We start from the raw sequence: 7,236 nt of genomic DNA on the forward strand, positions 1-7,236 counted from the left end.
GCCTCAGAGACATGGAAGATGACTTAAAGTAGTCTTTGAATATCAGTGGGACAGTGAATATGTATAAGGGTTGTGTGATCCTTTTGTCCCACTACATTTAATGGCCCATAGCATTATTTTTTATTTCATGTATCTCATATAGTTCTGTTACAGAGCATCTTTTATGATGAGCCACCAACAAACCTGCTTGTTGAAATGATAGCCAAACAAGCAAAAGTACTGGCTCTCATGAAAGTGTGTGTGTTGGGGGTCAAAAGGAAATACAAAAAATATGCCAGTTTTCACTTTAACATGGACCAAGCAGTTGCCAAATACATGTAAACAGGAAAGTATGGTTTGTAAGTTGTACCTTTCTAGAAGCAGAAGACTCATGAAGTCAAGAGTCTACCCAAAGGGGGTTTTCAGCATTCGTCTAAGGTGTTTTATTTTGAAAACATCTCCACCCTATTTTGGAGCGCTTCCTGTGCATCCTGCTTTCCTGCACAATTATATTTAATAATTATATTTAATAATTTAGCAGCTCCACTGTTTTGGTGTTTTTGCCTTGGGTTGCTTATTAAAAGGTTATGAAATGACACTATGACAACTGACCAAAGACAATGACTGGAATCACTCCCATCCCTTGCAGACCAAGTCTCAAGTCTCTTTAAAACTTGACTAAATCAAAAGTTTTAAAGCTGGACATTAAACCTGCTCAGATCCGCTTAGATGAAAATCGTGTTCTTGGTGTCATGATCGGTAGGCGGGACAGACCCAGACGCTGAAACCCAGAATGATCACAAGAGTGTTTTAATGTCAATTCTGTTTTGGCTGTAAGATGATCCTTGGCGAGAGCGTGGCTCGTGGCGTGGCTGGAGGCAGAGTAGCGGCAGAGCGTCTCCGGATTTCGTCGTAGCAACAGGTAAGCAGCCGAGGTTTTCCACACAGGTGACCTTCGTCGTGATGAATCCTGTGACAGGGATACACAGGGTTAGAATGTGGCAAGACAAGAGTAAACAAGGCATGAGCAGGCAGACCAGGCGTAGTCACCATAAGGGGTAACGATCTGGCGTCGAATGGATGGACTGGATCTCCTTAAGAGCAGACGGGTTGATGAAGGTGAAGTGGTCACAGCTGGTGGAATCAGGAACAGAGCAGGAGGAGGCGGGGCAGACAGGGGCACCGTGACACTTGGTCCTTTTAACATGTTCCTGTTGCATTTTTCTCGTGATGGACAAAATATATAGACAATCAAGCTTAAAATTGCATTTTTAGCATTTCTTTCTACAAATTGTTGTGAATCAGGAGAAAAAACCAACTGATGATCTTGAAGGAGGTATATCGCCACCTTTCAGAGCAGAGGTGAACATGTAATGGCTACAAATTGATTTCCTTACAGTTCTTGTAAACTGGGACAAGGACACCAGTCTGGTCAAGTAGGCTTGATGAGTTATGAATATAGGTCATCTCAACTATGCCAAGAAATGCTCAGGCTGATACAAAAATGGAGAAACTCACCTAAGCCTCAAAGCTTCTCTGTGGTTGTCCCTGTCTCTCCAAGCTTCTGTTCTCTGTGTTGTTTTCTGCTGATGAAATCTCAGCGAAACATTTTCTAATGAAGGTGAACTTATCAAACAGCTTGGAAATCGCTATGGACTCTCTAGCCTTTTTGGAGTTTGGGTGCATTAAAAAATTGAATAAAAAGGATTTTCTATGTTATTCCAGCTTACAAGGATGGCCATGAAGTATATATATATATATATATATATATATATATATATATATATATATATATATATATATATATATATATATATATATATATATATATATATATATATATATATATATATATATACATATATTTTACATGCTAGTAAAGTAACACCCCTCAGCTGAATCAAAGCTAATAAACAACATATGTTTAATTTTTTTAAAACCTTTTTGATGTGTCCTGCAGATAAAATTCTCTGGTCATTCACATTTTAGTTAAAGTTTGGATCACGTAGTCTGTGTGCCATGGATATTTTGGAGGAAATTGATAAATGAGAGCAGCTACACAGTGGAAAAAAGTTAACCAAACAGAAATGCAACAAACTTGCATTAAAAATATCTCAGAAAAGAAGAGTCTCTTTAGATTTAGAAGGAGAAGATTCCAGTTCCAACCCTCCCCCCCCATGCTATGTTCACACCGATCTTGGAAGTCGTGTTCAAGCGACCACTTCCAATGAAAAGTCTTTGTAAATGCACATTTCCGTATTCAAAACTTTCACTTTTGCATGTCGCTCCGCAAGTTTCTTCGGCTCTGCGTACAAAACATGCAGCTACTGAATGCACATTAAAAGTTAAACCAGTTGAACTTTGACTAATTAGGGATTCTGATTAGGTAGTAATGTATAGAAGACATCCTTTTCAATTCACGGAAGCGCCAACCGTTTAGAAATAGATCACGAAGGAGAAATGAATAATTGTGATTTGTGCCCAGATGGAATTATATAACATCAAGTCTTTTACATATCGGAATAGAAAAAGCCTGGATCAAGACTCACAAGAATTGTACTGCTTTGACATTTCGCACCAGGCCTCTTCCAACTGTGAGTATATGCAACAGTACCAGGTAGCAACAGTTCAGTGTGAACACTGTTCGCACAGTCAAGAAAGACTGTTTAGCTCGTTTTGAACGTGTATCACATGCCTGGTGTCTATTAGTCATCACTTAAATGGTTTAATCACTTAAATGGTTTAATTTACAATATGTACCGCAGCTCCTTGAGAAACAGTTGGGCTACACTTTTTAGGGCTGAACTGTTTAATACTGTGCTACTTAGTATTATAACAGAGTGACAAAAGTAGTCTAAGGACATAAGAAATTTGTTTTTTATTTATTTAACCAAATTACACATGTAGCATATGTATTCGTTTTTTTTTTTTTTTGTTTTGTTTTTTATGCAGGTTGAAGAAATAAGTCGAACTAAGATCAGGAAGACCAATGGAAAAGTCTTGTTACTAGATTTCATCATACGAACAGACAGCACAGTTCATAATGAGGTTAGATGTTATAGCTTCACAAAAACAGAAAATATTTATACACATGGACTCACTTCTTGCACTGAATGTTAAATCTTTGTTTTTCACATGAACAAGTTTGGGACCGAGAGGAAAAAAAGAGATGGAGACTGCTGATTTTTGTGTGATGCATCTCTCTAACCTTTCAAAATAAAATAACTTTGTTTAACACATACATTATGACAAAGGAAGATTTAGTATACTTATAGTGAATAAATTCATTTCTTTTCTAATAAATTCAGCATTGTGGAGAACTGACGCTTTTCAGCTCTAATATTAATTGACAGAGCGTTAGGCCTGGATAGTTTCATCTGGAAAAATGTTGACACCCTCATCTCAGCTGGCTTTATTGTGCAGGTCCGTGTCATGCACTCTTATTGAATCGGGTTGACACAAACGTATAGAAGAAGATGAAAAAAAAAAACAAAGAATAAAAACTGAACTTCTTGTGTCTTTTTGAGAGGCAGAGATGCCGCTTGTCATGCTTTGGATCCTGCACATAATTGTGTAAATATGTCAGCCAGACTGAAGATCTCTCCTTTTAAACTGTTGTCGTTTTCATCTCGCCTCCTCTGCGTCTAAGGGTTGCCACATATTAGCTTTGTGCAGACTCATTTACAAAGTGCTGATTTTGTAGTGGGCTGGTTTTGTTTGCTTTTTTAATCAAGTTCAATTTCATCCGCATCATTTAGCTCTTTCCTCGCCCTTCTTTCTGGTGTCTGCCTGTATTATAATTTATCTCTTTTGTTGAAGAGCCTTCACCCTTGTTATTGTTTGTTCCCTTTTGGGCCCCACTTGTTTGCAGAAGACGATGATCTGTGGGTGATTGCTGGGTAAATAGTTACTGTGTGTAAACATCAGAGGAAGAGAGATTGGAACAAAGAAGATTGTTTTGTTCTGACGAAAAAGGCAAGGGTATACCAATTCTTTCAAAAGTGGTTTGTTGGATTATTTTTATCTAATGTTTTTTAGATCATCCAAAAAAAAAAAAATACTAAAACTTTCTCGTTCTCCTTATTCTTTTAAAAATGTGACTGGGCTGACTTACTGTAGGAGAACTACATGCTGTTTTGTTTTTTCAGTTTTGCCATCAAATTTTCTGTGGCATTTGAGTGCTACATTTCAGAAAAAATATCTAAAATTTTAAATTTGAGATATTTAGAAAACCCTCTAATGATGCTAGAAGGAGACAAGGAAAGCATTGCCTCTATCTGTTTACTGTTTTATTTCATTTTTTGTTTTTTATTTAAATCCGAGGGCTTGGATTGGCAGTCACTTACTTTAAAAACCTAAAGCTGTGATAAATAAAGGCCCTGCCTGACTAATGAGTGGGAACCTTCAATACCTCTATTAGAGGATGCTGTCAAACAGGTGACATGAAAACGTTGCATGTAATCCCTCCCGTGCAGACCTTGGGTGTAAATATGCCACCTGCACCATTTTCACAGCTTTTTCTTACAGTTCAAACAATTCCTCCTCTCCCTCCTCTCTGCTTTGCTGGAAACACAATGACAGCTCTGCAATATTCTCCTTCAAAATGCTCGGTTGTCTTCGACCAATGAAACAACCAGCAGCAGCTCTGATAATCTCTTTCATCTGCAGTGTGGGAAGGTACTGCTCTCTTTGTCTTTTTCCTGTAGATGGAAAATTGTGTCCCTTGTGCCTTTTATTACAAATAAATGTGTAAAAGGTTTGGTTGGGATGGTGGGAAATAAGTGATATGATTTTGTGTTATAAATAACTGCTGGTGTTCACGTTTCCTTAGATATTAGAATTGGAGTTTAGTACAAAATAAAATTTTTTACAACACTTAAATACAGAGCGAAAAAAGAACCCAGACCCAGGATGATGAGTTTAATACAAAAGTAAAAGGGAAAAACTATAGATAGTATTCCTAAAGTCACAGAAATACTCCAAAGACTAACAATATCCCAAACGCTTCAACACAGGAAACACAGTAAAGAATCCTTATGTACAGAAAAAACAATTAACATAAGTGAGCAGCTATGTTCTTCTCCAAGAGGAGAGATGCTGGAGTAAAACTGGGAGGAGCCTGAAAAATGGAGCGGCCGTGGTGCAGCGGAAGGGCGGTCGACCCATGATCGTAAGATTGCAGGTTCGATTCCCGCCTTGCATGCCCATGAGTCGAAGTGTCCTTGGGCAAGACACTGAACCCCACCTTGCCTCTGGTGGTAGGCAGGCGCCTGTGTTTGGCAGCGGAGCCGCCACCAGTGTGGGAATGTGTGTGTGACTTGGTGAATGGGTCTGTGACTGTAAAGCGCTTTGTTCTTGTAGGAAGAAAGGCGCTACATAAGTATACGCCATTTACCATTACCATTTACCAAAAACAATCAATACAAATAGTAAACAGCAAAGAACCCAACATCTGGGCTGCAAACGTTGACTGTACATGACAACTGAATTGAGTGACCCCCTCCCTCGTTGGGTTCCAAACAGAAAGTACGGGCTGGTTCCAAAAAGCCATAATCCCGTACACTTCTATTGAGAAATAAACAGCTGTTACTCAGTCATACTATTTGTCAGAATAACAATTTTTGCTCTGATACATTTCTGTCCATAAAAACTGTGAACAGAACCGGTGATAAAGGCCAACCCTGCCGGAGTCCAACATGCAACAGGAACAGGTCTGACTTACTGCCGGCACTAAAAATCAATCTCTTGCTCCGGTCATACAGAGACCGGACAGCACTCAGTAAGGCTCCCCGGACCCCATTCTCCCATGGCACCCTCCACAGGATACCATGGGGGACGCAATCCAACGCCTTCTCCAAATCCACGAAACACAGAAGACTGGATGAGCAAACTACCACGAACCCTCCAGCACCCTAAAGAGGGTGTAGAGCTGGTCCACTGTTCCACAACCAGGACGGAAACCGTACTGTTGTTCCTGGATCTGAAGATCAGTGACAATGACAACTGAATTGTCTACATTTGGTTGGAGCTGGAAATAAGCCATTCTCTATGCATGGGAGATGTTGCACACTCTCAGTCAAGTACTCATAAACAGTCAATGACTATGACTTGAGTGGAAGTCAAGTGAAAGTTGTTTTGTTTTTTTGTATCACCTGGGCAATAATTCAATTTAAATTGTTTTTTCCTCTGTTGGTGTGTCAAAGAGCTTATGGAGTTCATGTTTCAAACCTTCTAAAGCCTTTTCAACACAACCATTTTTTATTAGTTACACTGCAGGTCTTGATGCCCAAATCCGATTGTCTGACTAGCGGGTCAGGACTCTTAGCAGTCGTCCACACGAGTGAGCACTGACGTCATCGCCCCGCCTCCCTCCTGAAAATTCTGACTGGAATTGAATTATGCTACACTTTTTGCGTGGCCAATGTGAAAACGAAAATGCAATCCCCTCTTTGCAATTTTGCTTTAATTATGTCGCAGAATAAGCGATGTTCAATAAGAGAATGAAAAAGCATTTTGGAGGATTGTTTTTTTATTTTATTTCTGAGTCATTTGATGCAGTTACATTGTGAAAAGGAAAAAGCATGTCTGTTAATCCATGTTAATTGTGAAATTTGATCTTTCTAATTGAATTTTGCTACACATTTACAAGAACTTTTTGAAAATGAAATGTCAAATACCATTTTCTTATAATTTTAATAAAGTGACAGAATGAGCGGTGAAAGAAGAAAAAAAAGTGGTTTGGCGGATTGCTTTTTCCTTTTAATTTTGAGTAAAAAATGCAGCTTCATTTTGAAAATAAAAAAGCATTTGGTATTGATTATATTTTTAATAATTCTACAGAAATGCTTCCATACTTTTACAGCTTACAATTAAAGCTATTGGAATTCCACCTACTCATATAACATGTGTACATATAATAAGACAGCAGGAGCAATAGTGGTTGAACCCAGCTGACTAAGCTTGAAGCTCCATCTGAGCTAAGGGCATTGTACGCATGGATGCTGAAAGGCAGACATGAATCATGTGTCTACGAATTACATCCACAACATTTAATATAGTGGAAGTGTAGTCCTCCCTACAGCCTTGGGGTTCCACCAAGGCCTCGACAGGGAAAACAAATATGTAATTGGTGCACAATTGAATCAGGTGTCTGGTCCTCTTAAGAAAATTAAGTTGTCGCCAGAGTGCGGTCACTTAATGAGAGGCAGGCTTGTGGACAGTGACAAATGGTGGGTGACAATGACGGGAGTGTGGGAC

At 39.0% G+C, this 7,236-nt stretch overlaps 1 long non-coding RNA gene across 1 annotated transcript; it reads right to left on the reverse strand.

Annotated features, from left to right (window-relative positions):
- Positions 1 to 771: 771 nt before the first annotated feature.
- LOC144993136 (uncharacterized) lies at positions 772 to 1,648 on the reverse strand. Its single transcript, XR_013657046.1, has 2 exons — positions 1,030 to 1,648; positions 772 to 949 (listed from the first exon to the last, which is right to left on the reverse strand). It is a non-coding gene; the product is annotated as an uncharacterized LOC144993136 (long non-coding RNA).
- Positions 1,649 to 7,236: the final 5,588 nt, after the last annotated feature.

Source organism: Oryzias latipes, chromosome 1 (assembly GCF_053564925.1).
Source record: "Oryzias latipes strain Hd-rR chromosome 1, Olatipes_Hd-rR_3.1".
NCBI lineage: Eukaryota > Metazoa > Chordata > Actinopteri > Beloniformes > Adrianichthyidae > Oryzias > Oryzias latipes.